Raw genomic sequence first — 16,448 nt, 5'->3', positions numbered from 1 at the left:
CTGGAAAGTGTCCAGAGGAGGGCAACAAAGATGGTGAGGGCAACAAAGATGGTGACGAACCGTTGAAGGAGCTGGGTATGTTTAGCCTGAAGAGGAGAAAACTGAGAAGGGATATGATAACCATCTTCAAGTACTTGAAGGACTGTCATATCGAGGAGGATGCTGAGTTGTTTTCTGTTGCCCAAGAAGGTCGGACCAGAACCAACGGGTTGAAATTAAATCAAAAGAGTTTCCATCTAGACATTAGGAAGAATTTTCTAACAGAGCAGTTTCTCAGTGGAACAGACTTCCTCAGGAAGTAGTAAACTCTCCTTCCCTGGAGGTTTTTAAGAGGTTAGATGGCCATCTGTCAGCAATGCTCTTTCTGTGACCTTAGGCAGATGATGAGAGGGAAGGCATCTTGGCCAACCTCTTGTCACTGGGGGTGTGGGGGGGGGAGGTAGTTATGAATTTCCTGCATTGTGCAGGGGGCTGGACTAGATGACCCTGGTGGTCTGTGATTCTAGAAACCTGAGCATTCTTTCTAAGAGAAAAATTCCCTCGGGAGAGAAATCATATGATTGCATGGAAAGGGAAATTACCTTCAGTCGGAAATCAGCCATTACTTCACATCCAAGAATTCACTCTGTTGAGGAGCTGTGTAAATTGTTAGACTGCAAACCAAGCCTTTCTGATGCAGCAGGCTTTCATGTCGCTTTAAAAGGCATAGTAATGTACCCTTCAAAATAAAGCAGGAAAAAGCCACTGAAATGTTTTGTTTATGGATGATCAGACCTCCTTGTGTAGGTGCTAACGGGATCTCTCTTTTCATTACAGAAGGGGGTGATCAGTGGAAGGTGGGTGATGAGGAACTGCATCAACTCTTAACAGATGAAGTGAAGAGTGATTGGAAAAGAAACTTCAGGAATCAAGGCAGACCTAAGAGGCAGAAAGGAAGTCACATAGTCGAGAAGAAAGATAAACCCGTTTCTGACAAACGACGGGATTTCCGTGAACAAAGTCCCATGGTGGAGGAAGCATATCAGTGCTTGGAGTGTAGAATGAACTTCTCAAATCCAATCCAATATGATATCCATTTGCAAATGCACAGTGGAAAGGAGACCCATCAATGCTTGGAGTGTGGCAAGAGCTTCCTTCATAAAGCAGAACTCCTTAGGCATCAAAGAACACATAAAGGAGCGAAACCTTATAGCTACACAGACTGTGGCAAGAGCTTCTCACAGAAATCAGACCGTCTTGAACATGAAATAATTCATTCAGGAGAGAAGCCATTTATCTGCACAGAAAGTGGAAGGATGTTCTCTTGTGGAAGAAAAGGAAATGCACTTTTCCCGAAGCATAGAATAATGGGGGCACATAAATGCTCTTGGTGTGGAAAGAGATTCAGTCAAAGTAGCTATCTTCAAATACATCAAAGAACACACATAGGGGAGAAACCTTTTCAATGCTCAGAATATGGAAAGAGATTTAGTTGCAGTGGTGATCTTCAAATGCATTTAAGAACTCACACAGGGAAGAAACCATTTGAATGCTCAGAGTGTGAAAAAAGATTCAGTTGCAGTAGCCATCTTCAAGGGCATTTAAGAACCCACACAAGGGAGAAACCTTTTGAATGCTCACAGTGTGGAAAGAGATTCAGTCGCAGTGGCCATCTTCAGCAGCATCAAAGAACGCACACAGGGGAGAAACCTTTTGAATGCTCAGAGTGTGGAAAGAGATTCAGTCACAGTTGCAGTCTTCAAAACCATCAAAGAACACACACAGGGGAGAAACCTTTTGATTGCTCAGAGTGTGGAAAGAGATTTAGTTGCAGTGGCAGTCTTAAAAAGCATTTTAGAACCCATACAGGGGAGAAACCTTTTGAATGCTCAGAGTGTAAAAAGAGATTTAGTCGCAGTTACCATCTTCAAAGCCATCAAAGAACCCACACAGGGGAGAAACCTTTTGAATGCTCAGAATGTGGAAAGAGATTCAGTCACAGTTACCATCTTCAAAGCCATCAAAGAACCCACACAGGGGAGAAACCTTTTGAATGCTCAGAGTGTGGAAAGAGATTCAGTCACAGTTGCAGTCTTCAAAACCATCAAAGAACACACACGGGGGAGAAACCTTTTGAATGCTCCGAATGTGGAAAGAGGTTCAATCGCAGTTGCAGTCTTCAACAGCATCAAAGAACGCACACAGGGGAGAAACCTTTTGAATGCTCAGAGTGTGGAAAGAGATTCAGTCAGTGTAGCTATCTTCAAATACATCAAAGAACCCACACAGGAGAGAAACCTTTTGAATGTTCAGAGTGTGGAAAGAGGTTCAATCGCAGTTGCAGTCTTCAACAGCATCAAAGAACGCACACAGGGGAGAAACCTTTTGAATGCTCAGAGTGTGGAAAGAGATTCAGTCACAGTTGCAGTCTTCAAAACCATCAAAGAACCCACACAGGGGAGAAACCTTTTGAATGCTCAGAATGTGGAAAGAGATTCAGTCAGAGTGGCAATCTTGAAACGCATCAAAGAACCCACACAGGGGAGAAACCTTTTGAATGCTCAGAGTGTGGAAAGAGATTCAGTCAGCGTAGCTATCTTCAAATACATCAAAGAACCCACACAGGGGAGAAACCTTTTGAATGTTCAGAGTGTGGAAAGAGATTCAATCGCAGTTTCACTCTTCAACAGCATCAAAGAACGCACACAGGGGAGAAACCTTTTGAATGCTCAGAGTGTAGAAAGAGATTTAGTTGCAGTGGTGATCTTCAAAAGCATTTAAGAACCCACACAGGGGAGAAACCTTTTGAGTGCTCAGAGTGTGGAAAGAGATTCAATCGCAGTTTCACTCTTCAACAGCATCAAAGAACTCACACAGGGGAGAAAACATTTGAATGATCAGAGCGTGGAAAGAGATTTAGTTGCAGTGGTGATCTTCAAAAGCATTTAAGAACCCACACAGGGGAGAAACCTTTTGAGTGCTCAGAGTGTAGAAAGAGATTCAATCGCAGTTTCACTCTTCAACAGCATCAAAGAACTCACACAGGGGAGAAAACATTTGAATGATCAGAGTGTGGAAAGAGATTCAGTTGCAGTACCCATCTTCAAGCGCATCTAACAGCCCACACAGGGGAGAAACCTTATGAATGCTCAGAGCGCGGAAAGAAATTTAGTCTCAGTGGCACTCTTCAACAGCATCAAAGAACCCACACAGGAAAAACCTTTTGAGTGCTCAGAGCATGGAGAGAGATTGAGTCGCAGCGGCAGTTTTAAAGAGCATCAAAGAACCCACACAGGAGAAACCCTTTGAATGCTCTGTGTGTGGAAATGCTGAGAGATTCAGTCACAGTGGCAATCTTAAAGAAGAAGAGTTGGTTTTTATCTGCCAACTTTCTCTGCCACTTAAGGGGGACTCAAACTGGCTTACAATCATCTTCCCTTCCCCTCCCCACAACAGTCACCCTGTGAGGTAGTAGGTGAGGCTGAGAGAGAATGACTTGCCCAAGGGGTCACCCAGCTGGCCTCGTGTGTAGGGGTGGGGAACAAATCCAGTTCACCAGGTTAGCCTCCGCCGCTCATGTGGAGGAGTGGGGAATCAAACCCGGTTCTCCAGATCAGACTCCACTGCTCCAAACCACCGTTCCTAACCAATACACCATGCTGGCTCTCCAGCCAAAGAATCCACACAGGCTAGAAACCCTTTGAATGCTCAGAGTTTGGTAAAAAGATTCAGACACAGTGGCCATCGTCAAGGTTGTTGAAGAACCCACACAATGGAAAAACCTTTTTGAATGCACAGTGTAAGGCCCCTGTCCCCTTGGAGGGGATCCCCCAACTTCTTTGATCCTCCAACTTCTTTCAGTTTTTTTAAGGGGGCCCCCTTGGAAGCCTAAAGTACAATGGGGAGATCTTTTGGATTGGTTTCAGAGAGCTCATCTGCCTGCCAAGTCCAGAGCTCATTTCCAACACAGAGGCAGGATGTCACTAGGCAGGATGTCATTATATACCCCTCCCCCCATCTCCATAGCCTGTGTACAAAAATATCTCTGCTTAAAGGATATTTCATCAAAGCAATGCGAGACCATTTACAGTTAATGGACAATCACCTCTGAGCAGCCGTACACCCGATTGACTCAGCACACCTGGTGCTTTGAAATCCTCCCTATACAGTCCGGATAGCCTACAAGAGCCGAATCCTCCCTATCTTCGAATATCCGTTGTCATTTCTGACTCTTCCTGCTGAAGTTTGAGGGCTGTTACTTCAAAACGTGCAATGAAATTCCAATTTTATTTATTGAACCAATGATGATTATGGGAAAGTCCATTCTCACTCTGAGGGCTCCATAGATCAGGCTTCAATTAGTGGATCAGAAGAAGGTGCAGTGGCCTTTGATGAGGAACCCACTGTTATTAGAGACTCCGGGGATGAAATAGTCACATCCCAGTCCCGAGGTGATGGCAACCTGCCAGGATATGCCTCAGAGGGGAGGGGGGCTTCTTGTAGTGGGGGATTCAATCCTTAGGAATGTAGATAGCTGGGTTTTTGGCGGGTGCATGGACCGCATGGTGACTTGCCTGCCTGGTGCGAAGGTTGCGGACATTACCCGTCATATAGGTAGTCTGGTAGATAGTGCTGGGGAGGAGCCAGTGGTTGTGTGCATGTTGGCACCAACGATGTGGGGAAATATAGTCCGGAGATCTTGGAATCCAAATTTAGGTTGCTAGGCAGGAGACTAAAAGCCAGGACCTCCAAGGTAGCTTTCTCAGAAATGCTACCTGTTCCACGTACAGGGCCAGCTAGGCAGGCACAGTTGGTGAGTCTCAATGCGTGGATGAGACGGTGGTGCAGAGAAGAGGGCTTTAGATTTGTAAGGAACTGGGCAACATTTTGGGACAAGCCGGGCCTATACAAAAGGGATGGGCTTCACTTGAACCAGGATGGAACCAGACTGCTGGTGCGTAATATAAAAAAAGTGGCAGAGCAGCTTTTAAACTGAACCCGGGGGGAAAGCTGATAGGAGCTGAGAAGCATCCAGTTCGGGCAAACTCAGTGCATGTGGACAAAGGGAAAATTGCTTCAGGTTGCCCACATAGGAATTACTTAGGCATGAAAGGGAATGGAAAAAGAATGATGCCCAAAGGCACATGCCAGGCAAGTCGTAAGAGAGAAACAGTGTGGAGGTGTTTTTATGCTAATGCTAGAAGCCTCCAAGCAAAAATGGGGGAATTAGAGTGCATGGTTTTAAGAGAAAACATAGATATAGTGAGCATTACAGAAACCTGGTGGAGGGGAGAGAACCAGTGGGATACAGTCACCCCTGGTTACAAACTGTATAGAAATGACAGGGAAGGGCGTATTGAAGGGGGTGTTGCTATGTATATCAACGAAGGCATAGTGTCTAATAAGCTAGAAACCATAAAAAGGGCAGACTCGTCCACAGAATCCTTAAGGGTGACGATTCCGGGCTCCAAATGAGATTTAGTACTGGGGACGCTCTATCGGCTACCTGACCAAATGGCTCAGGGTGATCTTGAGATGGAGAGTGAAATTAGGGAAGCATGTAAAGGTAATGAAGTAGTAATAATGGGAGACTTCAACTTCCCTCGTATTGATTGGATAAATGTATGCTCCAGTCAAGCCAAAGAGATAAAAATTTTAGACATCCTAAATGACTGCCCTTGAACAGTTGGTCATAGACCCAGCCAGAGGGGAGGCGATCCTGGATTTAATACTCTGTGGTGCTGCCGGTGACTTCGTGCGGGATGTGGATGTAGTTGAGCCAGTTGGCAATAGTGATCACATGGCATCAAATTTAATTTATATGCAAGTGGGAAAGTGACTGGGAAATCTCTCAAAATTACCTTTGGCTTTAAAAGAGGGAACTTCTCTAAAATGAGAAAACTGGTAAAGAGGAAGTTGAAAGGAACGGTTAAGAGGGTTAAATCTCTTGATAAGGCTTGGGGGTTACTCAAGTCCACATTACTAGAGGCTCAGCTAGCTTGTATACCGCAGGTCAGGAAAGGTAGTAATAAGTCCAAGAGGTTACTACCATGGCTAACAGGTGAGGTGAAGGAAGCAATTAGAGAAAAAAAGTCTTCCTTCAGAGACTGGAAGGTTTGCCCAAACGAGGCGAACAGAAGCAAACACAAACTTGGACAAAGGAAATGCAAGCAGATAATTAGAGATGCAAAAAAAGATTTTGAGGAGCTTATTGCTAAACACATCAAAACAAGCAATAAGAAATTCTTTAAGTATATTAGGAGTAGGAAACCAGCTAGGGAAGCGGTTGGACCATTGGATGACAATGGGAGTAAAGGAACTGTAAAGGAGGATAAAGCGATTGCTGAAAAACTAAATGAATTATTCTCGTCTGTCTTCAGTGTTGAAGATACAGTAAGTGTAAAGTGATGCATATTGGGGCAAAAAATCCCAACTTCACATATACACTGATGGGATCTGTGCTGGCAGCGACAGACCAAGAAAGGGATCTTGGGGTGGTAGTGGATAGCTCAATGAAGATGTCAACCCAGTGTGCGGCTGCTGTAAAAAAGGCAAATTCTATGCTTCCTCTTTTCCTGCTGCCCTCAAGTTTTCCTAGGATGATTGTCTTCTCCAGTGACTTTTGTCTTCTCCAAAATACGATAGCCTCAGTTTAGCTTCTCGGGCAGTGGTGGCGAAACTTACAAAGTATGAGCCAAGGTTAGACAAATTATCAGCATGCCTACAACAGCAAAAATCACATAAATTGTTCAAAAGCATGCCAAATGCAAACTTTTACCTTTCAATAAAAAGTTGTTTGTATCATTGAAAGCTCTGTTATTGTGTTTTTCTTGTAAGACAAAAGATGGTAATGTGTGAGTTGTTTTTCTAAACCAAACCTCCGTATTCAGATTAAATTGCCATGTTGGCACTTTGCGATAAATAAGTAGGTTTTGGGTTGCAGTTTGGGCACTCGGTCTCTAAAGGTTCGCCATCACTGCCCTAGAGGTTGTCTGAATTAGTGGAGGCAGCTACGTCCATTTTTAGGTTACAGGAGAGAAGTTCCTAGAACCTTTAGTTAGTGCAACTCTGGGCATCTAACAAAACAATATACTCCACCCATGAAGCAGGCTAGGAACCTGGAGAGTTGAGCCAACATAATTAAAAATACAATTATAAATATAGAATGCAATTGCCCTTTAAAAGAGTTAAAAACTTAATCCTTAAAAAAGTAAATTACATACATATAAGGTAAAAGAGAGGAAGGAGTTTTTCGTCAATTCAAAGTTCAGATGACCAAAGCTGGACTGACTGGCTGAAGGGCAGCAGTTGTTCTTATGGTGAAATGACTCCCTCAGCTCCACAGGCATAATTTTGTACTCTGTTGATGCTTAGAGGCCAGCCGAAAGGGTTGCGGAAGAAGTGGCTGAAAAACCAGTTTGCAGAGGCTCTGATTTCAGATGGCTCTGGTGTCAGTGTTCAGTACCTTGTTGCATTTCAGCAATATTAAACTCCACTCCAGATGTTGCAGAGAGTTTTAAAAGTTTTATTAAGAAAGCAAACGGGTCAGTACATCTATTCAAACTTAAGGTCAGAATACAGGTTGGGGGAATATTGGTCATCTTTATAGGGAACATATAATACAATTGATTACATCATTGGTAGGACATGAAAGGGTGAGGTGCAGCAGAGTTGTTTTGAATATGAAAGGATACAAGGTGACAACAAGGAAGTGTTTGCCAGCGATTGCCCACCATTAAACCTCCTGGAGAAACTGACAAGTAAATGACCGGGCGATCTCTTGGGCTCCCAGGCATTGTTCCGCTGCGCCAGAGATCTCACAGCAGATCTCTATTGAAACGCTAATGCCTGGTGAGCAAAGGAATGAGAAGGGAGGGGGGAGGAGACACGGAGCCTACTTATCGGGGCTCGACTGGACGCCCTCACTGACATCTGGGCACTCTCTCCTGCATTGCAAATGGCTGCTGGCCTGTCAGACAACTGACGCTTCCTGCAAGAATGCAGAGCATTCGTGGGATCCAGAAGATTCTGGAACTGGGGAACCCTTTGCATTTCCCAGCAGGACAGGACAGGGAATAAAAGGACAGGACTTCTTTTTGTAACAGAAAAATCAGGATTCATGCTTTGTCTCCCCCCCATCCACTGGAAAAAGGAAAGTGAATTCTGGAGACTCATTCGCCTCTCTTAGGGTTCACTGCTTCTGGGTCTGCCGCCCCTGGATTTTGTCAATCAATAAACCTTTAATGGCATATCCAATATTACAAAGAGGGGGGAAAACAGTATAAATACAACTATCAGCTAAAAAAGTTAAAACAAACATAAAATCATAAGTGTTTCCCAAATTTTTCATTGTTAACACATCGACTAAGAAATTGGCCACCGCCACAGTGATCTCTACTGTTATATCATTCAATAAAATTTGACATTTTATTAGGACGATAATATTTAGAATGTATCGTATTTAACCATTTCTTCCTAGTGGACGCGTATAGTGAGCAATCTAGCAATATGTGCTCGATTGAGTCCAAAGAGTTAGAGCCACATTCACATTTCTGTTCATGTTTAGGAATATTTTGAAACCTTCCATATAACAACTTCGATGGGAAGGCATTTACTCGCGCAAGAGAAAAAACTGCGATGGCTAGGACTATCAAGATTGTATAGATAATGGGGGATACATCCCTTAACATTCTTAAGTTTTAGTATAGCTGATGAACAGACGGGGTTGAGACGGCTGTATTTTTTGAAGTTCAATATCTAAAAGCCTCTGTTTAATTGTCTTAAAGATATAAACTTCAGAGGAGAAAGTTAACTCCTCCAGGGAAATGCCAATGGATCTTATTTTAGATTGAATTTTGATCCCAAGAGGTATTATAAATTTCCTTTAATAGTAATAAAAAAACCAGAAGCATTTTCTTAGTTCCGTGTTCCATGTTTCATTTCCAGGCACGTGGAGGCCTGGTGTGGACTGGGACCACAGCAGACAAGGAGCCTTACGCCTCCCACATGGTTTGCCTGATCCAGTGTAGATCCGTGTAAGCCAGTGTGATGTCGTGGTTAGGAATGATGGACTAGTATGTGAAGGCCCCAGGTTCGAATCCCCACCCAGGCCATGGAATGCTCGCTGGGTGACCTTGGGCCGGTCGCACCCTCCGCTTAACCGACCTCACAGGGTTGTTGTGGGGATAAAATGGAGGAGAAAATAAAGTCCCAGAGCAGAAAGGGGCCTCCCTTACCAGCCCCCCTCCTCCTCGGGGGCTCCAAGAAGCCCAGTGAATCTGTGCCGGGGAACAGGTGGGCTGGACCCTTCTTGGGGAGAGGCTTTGGGGGAGGGGGAGAGAGAAGGGGCAACCTCTCCTCTTGCGAGAGGTAATTCAAGGCCGAGGAGGGGAGTCTGAGAAGGAGAGAGGAGCTGCTTTTTTAATATACCGAGCTTTCAACCACCTCCCCCTCCCCCTCCCCACAACAGACAGCCTGTGAGGTGAGTGAGGCTGAGAGAGCCGTGACTCGCCCAAGGTCACCCAGCTGGCTTCGTGTGTAAGTGTGGGGGAAACAAACCCAGCCCACCAGATGAGCCTCCGCCGCTCCAAACCACCGCTCATAACCACTCTGTCTGCCCCTTCCCCCCCCCCCCCAATGTCTTTGGTCTCCTCCAAGCAATTCCTTCTCTGTCTTTCTCTTTCATGAACCTCCCCTCTCCCTCCCCAAGCAAATGCAACGCCCGGGTTGCAGAGAGGAGGGGTTTTTTTTGGGGGGGGGAAATTAAGGCCAGTGAGTCGAAAACCCTAGAGCGGCCACTTCCTCCTCCTCACGCGGAGGGCGCGCTTGGGGAAGCGGCCTTTGCGGTTCTGGCGCGGGGAGCGTCTCCTTCCGGGTGAGTCGTGGAGGGTGGGGGGAGAGGGGGAGATGTGGGGCGGACGGAAGGGGAGGGGAGAGGGGGAGGGGAGAGGCGGGGGGGGGCGGGGCTGCTTCCTTTGGGTCTCCTCTTTTCTCCCTCCTGTTTGCATGAGGGGGGTGGGGGGCGTCGCAGCCCCTTTCCTGCCTCGAGGAGGCCCCGCGAGTGATCCAGGTCTGCAGGGGGGGTCGGTGGGGGGATGAAGGGGCGCCGAGTCCGGATGGGTCATCATGGGGGGGGGGCGTGTGGGGGGAGGTGTTGTGATGCCTGGCAGAGTGGGTGGGTTGGCAGACGAGGAAAGGCAGGGGGAGAGAGGGGGCTGGATGGGGGGGGGAGGGGTTGGAGTCAGACCCCCCCCCCCGGCAGGTTCTCTGCAGAGTGGCTGTTTCGAGGGAAGGAATCTGGCCTCTGGGGGCTGGATGGGGGGGGGGGAGATAAAGGACGCCTGGCATATGCAACCTGCTTGGGAATGAGGGGCGTTCAGAGGGGGCCGAGCCCGTCATCCCCTTTCCTTCCGGAGGGCCGAGCCCCGAGCAGAGAGGTCCGAGGGGACCAGACGAGCCTCTCTGGAGCGGTGGGGGGGGGGGCAGAAGACCCCGGAGGGGGGGGGTGAAAGGGAGACTGAGGGTGTCCACAGCCCCAGAGAGGCACATAAGTGGGGTGGGGACGTTTCCTGCTCCCTCCCTGCGGAAGGAAGGTTTGAGTCTTCCGGGCTGCTGCAGGAATGGCTGGGAGAGGTCTGGTGAGCTGAAAGGGGATTTGGGGAGGGGGGAGGAGTGTCGGGCCAGGGTCTGCTAGGCAAGCGCCACAGCAAAGAGAAAGGAAGGGGGTATCACTGAGCAGCCCCATACCTGCCCCATTCTGGGCCAGAAAGAGAGACTTGATGCAGAACAAGGACATCCCCAAAGAAGGAAGAGTTCAGGAATTACACGCACACACACAGGAGATGTGAATTGTTAAGGGACCTTCCCTTTGGGGAGGGGGCTGATGGGTCAAAGGAGGGGCAGGAAGTTTAGGGGAGCCCCCTCCTCTTCTGCCCCTCCTGCTTCTGGCCAGCCTGGCATCAGCAGGCCTTTCCTTCCTTCCACCTCTGGATCATGAGAAACGCAGCCATCTCCATGGGTATTTGCGAAACAGGTGAGGGAGAGCCCATCCCCCCCCCCCCATCCACTCTGCTCCGTCCTTCTTTTGGGTGATGGTGAGGGGGGGAAGGGGTTCCCTCCCAGCTCCCTGAGATTATGAACCAGAGTAGCAGGATCTCCTCAGGGTCAGGAGTGCCATGTGCTGGAGGGAAGAAGAGCAACAAGGCCCCCTTCTGACACGCCTAGGAGACATTAATCTGTCTGACCTGATTCACACAAGCAGAGACAGTGGGCACAGCCTTTCTCCTTGCAGTTCTAGCTTTCTATGTGCAAGGAGTTTTCCCTGATGCAAAGGAACATTTGTAGTAGCCGAGTTCCGGGATGGAATCTCCCACCAGCCCCCTGGCGCCAGACAGTTTAGTTTTAGCTTCTGATTTGTGGCTATGGATATGATATGTGTTATGATAGTACATCTGGAGTGATTCAATAAAAGAATAGTGAGTATTCATGAGGATCTGTGATTTTAAACTCTGTTTTTTTGCACCATAGGGTTGCTACAAAGCACTGGATCCATGTGTGGTTTGTTTGTTTGTTTTGGTGCAATCTGTGGATATGGGCATCCTATGTGATTTGAGTTAACCCAGTGCAAAAGCCCTGAAGATGTATGAGGGTCCATGTTTTGGAACCATGCTTTTGTGCCATAACAGTGCCTCAAAGCAGTGGATGTTGGTGATTTGTTGATGATTTTAGGGCAACCTGACACAAAAATCAGACGGATCCATGAGGACTGGTGCTTTGGGATTATGTTTTTGCATGATCGCAGCAGCATGAAGCAGTGGAATGTGTGATTTTTGTGGTGCTACCTTTAAACGAAGGCATGACGACAGTGGTTTTCTTTTATAAAAATCATATGATTTCACGAGGATCTGTATCAATCCATCTAGATCCGAATTTTACCCAATCCTCTTTTGTACCCAACTTCAGGTATGGCATTTCTATAATCTTTTTGGTCCAGTTCCTCTTTGAAAGGCACCAAAATACGGTGTGTGTGCGTGTGTGCGTGGGAGGGGGTCTTCCTAGATATGCAGAAGAGTTTGGGAATTGAAAGAAAAGGATCATCACCCCGACCCCACCCCAGACCTCCCCAGCACAGGGGCCTGAGCATGCACTACCCCTCCAGGAGCCATGGAAGATGGAAATTCGTTGAACATTATTTCAGGGGAAGGGAAAGGACAAAGTAGGAGGGGCTGTGGAGACAGTGGGCACCCCCTGACGCCAACCCCTCAAGCCAGGATATGATGAGCTTTCCAGAGCTCTGCTCCTTCGTCTCCAAATCAGCTGCACAGATGGATTGTATAGCATCTTATTCTAAAGAGACTGATTCCTCTCTCTCCACACAAACAATGGATTCTTTGTGGCAAAAGGGGGGCGTTCTAAGAAATTGGGTACTCCATAGAAGGGGGGGAAGCATAATTTCCCCAGAGTACTTGGAGGGCCTGAAGCTGCCAGTCACCCCCACCCCCCTCAGAAGGACTCCGGCCTTTTAAAAAAGCAGCACATTAATATTGGAGGGCTGCAAGAAACTCCTGAAAAGAAACACCAAGGCAGAGTGCAGCTGCAAGTCTATGCATCATTATGGGATGGCCTAGACAGAAGTCCAAAAACAGGCCCGAACTGGTACATGTTCACTATTCTTTTACATACTTAACTGCTGTTGTGTGTCTTATAAAGAAAGAAGAATTTTGAAATTAGCTTAGTGATATTTTCAAAAATGTCAGTGCCAGATGTTGGGATCACACTGTCAAATATGTGAAATCCCTCAAGTTCATTCATTGGAAACAATATTTTTGGATATCCCTCCATGAATGAAATAGAAATTGCACTTGGCTGGGGGTGACTTTAGAGTTCGGGGTGTGGATATGGTGAGACACAATTGCTCGCCCGCCCCATAGCCCTCCCCCGCACACACTTAAGGGTTTCCACCTTTTGATCTTCAGGTATAACCGATGATATAACAGATTCTGTTCCTTAGACCCCGAACCAGAAAATAGTCATTTTAATACTCATGAAAGCCTCTGTGGCCAGATATGGCAGCCAAGTTTCCAACTCCCAGACTGCAAATTCCTGGACATTTAGAGGTGAATTCTGACAAAGTCTGGGTTGGGGGGGGGAGCTCAGTGGGGGTACAATGCTATCGAGTCCACCCTCCAGTGCTGCCATTTTCTCCAGGGGGAACTGGTCTCTGTCACCTGATTGTAATTTTGGCAGAAATATAAGCCCCACCTGGAGGTTGACAACCTGGGTAGGCACCAGTTTTTCTCCACTAACCAGCAGAGGAGGGGAAAACTTAAAAAAAAACTTTTGCCGAAGTCCAGACATCCCAGCAATGCCACCAATGGTGTCCATGGAAATACCAACACCCACCAATCGCTGCAGGTGGTGACTCCCATGTTCCAGCAAAGAGGGGCAGAGCATGCCGGTAAGGCCACACCCCTATTATCAACCTACTGACCACCAGATACGGTAGTCCAGGAGGGACAAATGGCACATGGGCATGCATCACTGTGATGATTATAGTACCCCTGCCCATACCTAGAATCATATCATTGAATCAATGAGTTGGAAGGAACCACCAGGGTTATCTAGTCCAACCTCCTGCACAATGCAGGAAAATCAAAACTACCTCCCCCCACACACCCAGTGACCCCTACTCCATGCCCAGAAGTTGGCAAAAAAAAAAAAAAATCCAATCTGGCCTGGAGGAAAATTGCTTCCTGACCTTGAAGTAGTTATTGGCATTTCCCAGGGCATGTAAGAAAGGGTCACGATAGCCGAGCACTAACTCATCCCTTCCTGCCCTCCCTCTCATGATCTGCCTAAGTTTACAGAATCAGCATTGCTGACAGATGGCCATCTTGCCTCTGCTTAAAAAACCTTCAGGGGAGGAGAGCCCATCTCCCGAGGAAGCCTGTTCCACTGAGGAACTGCTCAAACTGTCCGACCTTAAGGGGCAACGTAAAAAAACTTGGCCCTCATATCATCTCTCAGGTGTTTCCTCTCCTGGTTAAACATACCCAGATCCTTCAACCTTTCCTCGTAAGGCTTGGTCTCCAGATCCCTCACCATCTTTGTTCCCCTTCTCTAGACACATTTTGGCTTCTCTACATCCTTCTTAAATTGTGGTGCCCCAAACTGAACAGTTAATGTTCAGTATGGAGTAAATGAACACAATACTCCAGGTAAGGTCTACCAGAGTAGAGCAAAGTGATACCATCTCTTTGCATGATCTGGACACTAGTGTTGATACTGCCCAAGATTGCATTTGCCTTTTTAGCTGCCGCATCACATTGCTTACTCAGGTTCAGTGTATGGTCTACTATGATCCCTAGCTCCTTTCTGCACACATACTGCTAAGAGAAGTCTCCCCAACCTAATAACCTCCCCAGCTCACTTGACTCAAGCGAGCCGTGACAGAAGGACAAATTCTCCCTTCTGGGTTGGGGTTTGGGTGGGAGGAGCAGCATCCATTTGCCAGGCAAGAAATGTACACACCTCCCCCCCCCCCCCAGGGCCCAGAAGGCATGGGTCCCACTAAGGATTTTGGCCAGTGGTTTCCAACCTTTTTTTGACCAGGGACCACTAGGACTTTTTTGTTCGGTGCAGGGACCCCAAGGTTCAAAATAAAAATTCTGAGAATTTGAAAATAAACTTTAATCATAACTGTTAGTTAAACATTAAGCTTAGAATAATATTTGAGTATATATTTTTATAATAAAGAACTTTAAATTGAAAATATTTATTATGGGTTTATAACTTTGTTTTGCGGACCTTAATTTAGTTCTCGCGGACCCCTGGGGGTCCATGGACCCCTGGTTGGGAACCAGTGATTTTGGCAGATGCCCCCCCCCCATCTATCATATCCCTGATGCATGTTTGCTGATGTCCAGGTAGAGCCTGTAGATCACCTGGAATTATAATGGATTGGTTCACATTTTAAAAGGGGCTCCTTTGGGAGGTGGACTCTATGCCATTATCTCATGTCCTCCTCAGGCTCTGCCCCCAAATGTCCAGAATTTTCTAGACCTGGAATTGGCAACCTTGTATGTTTGGCAAGGTTCATTGCCTCCCCTAGATCCTATTTATCCCAGCAGCCCTTGAGCCCTGACCTGGAGGGGCTGCTGGAAGTCAATTAAGCCTGTTCCATGCACAAGCCATACCCCTGACGCAATCCCACTCTGTGCCAATGTTCAATTTCCACTTGCCCTACCCAAGCAGTAGACCACTATGGCTTTGGGTGAGCATCTCTTCTGACACACTTAGTGGCCATCCAAAGCCCCTAGAACAGCCTGAACAATTAGCAGATGCAAGCTTGTAGCATCTTTAAAGAGCTACAGGCAGTTACCTTTCCCAAAGAACCCAACAGGCAAAACTTTAAAACGGTTAATATGTACTATGTGTGTGTGTGTGTTAAGTGGCGTCAAGCTGTTTCCGACTCATGGCGACCCTATGAATCAATGTCCTCCAAAATATAGCAAAATGATATTACAAACCACAAGTGGAACTTTGGTTCTGATCCACTATGTATCTCCATTCTCTTTTGTTTCCTTTCTTGCCAATTGCTACCTGTCTCTGCCCTGCAGAGTGACATATTTCACAGTCAGAGGTGACCCAATAGAAGGAGATGGAAGGGCAGGACCCGGAAGGACCTGGACCTGGCAAGAGATCAAGGAAAGGCCCCCAGCCCATCCAAGCTGGGAGTGGCATGGAATCCTGGGAGAGAGCTGAGCCAGAGAACTGGGATCAGGAGCCTCTGAACTCAGAAGTACATTGCCGACGCTTCCGGCAGTTCGGCTACTGTGAGGCCAATGGGCCGCGAGAGGTTTGCAGCCAGCTCCATGGACTTTGCAACCACTGGCTGAAGCCAGAGACACACACCAAGAAGCAGATCGTGGACCTGGTGATCCTGGAGCAGTTCCTAAGCCTCCTGCCCCAGGAAATGCAGCGCTGGGTCCGAGGATGCGGGCCGGAGACCAGTTCCCAGGCGGTGGCCCTGGCTGAAGGCTTCCTTTTGAGTCAGGCAGAGGAGAAGAGGCAGGCTGAACAGGTGAGGAGTTTTCTTTCCATGTATTCCAATTCAAACAATGATATCCAATCGTCTCCTAAAACTTCCCTGTCTGATATTTGTTCAAGTGTTAATTATCCAAACGGGAGATTTAAGAACCTGCTTCAGCAGCCACTTCTTCTCGGGAATTTTTTAATCCCTCCAGATAATTCACCTGGGTTGAAGGAAAACCTTGCCAGGTCTGCTGTTAAACAGGTGTGGAGACTGGGAGTTGGGCACGATCCATTTCTTGGGGTCTTCCATTACTTCTCTTACCCCCCTCCTTCGCTTCTGTTTCAGAGGTGGGGTCCATCTGTGAAGATGGAAGCTGAGTTCTGTGAGATGGAAAGAGTTCCGTTGGAGGAATGGCAGCGGGCCCAGGCCCAGGTGC

General features: G+C 47.2%; 1 pseudogene; it reads left to right on the top strand.

The window, feature by feature from the left end:
• The first annotated feature begins 1,595 nt into the window (after nucleotides 1-1,595).
• On the top strand, nucleotides 1,596-9,018 carry LOC130472968 (zinc finger protein 84-like; annotated as a pseudogene).
• Nucleotides 9,019-16,448: the final 7,430 nt, after the last annotated feature.

The sequence above is a fragment of the Euleptes europaea genome, chromosome 1 (genome assembly GCF_029931775.1).
Source record: "Euleptes europaea isolate rEulEur1 chromosome 1, rEulEur1.hap1, whole genome shotgun sequence".
Taxonomy (NCBI): domain Eukaryota; kingdom Metazoa; phylum Chordata; class Lepidosauria; order Squamata; family Sphaerodactylidae; genus Euleptes; species Euleptes europaea.
This window is presented reverse-complemented; position numbering and strand designations above follow the sequence as displayed.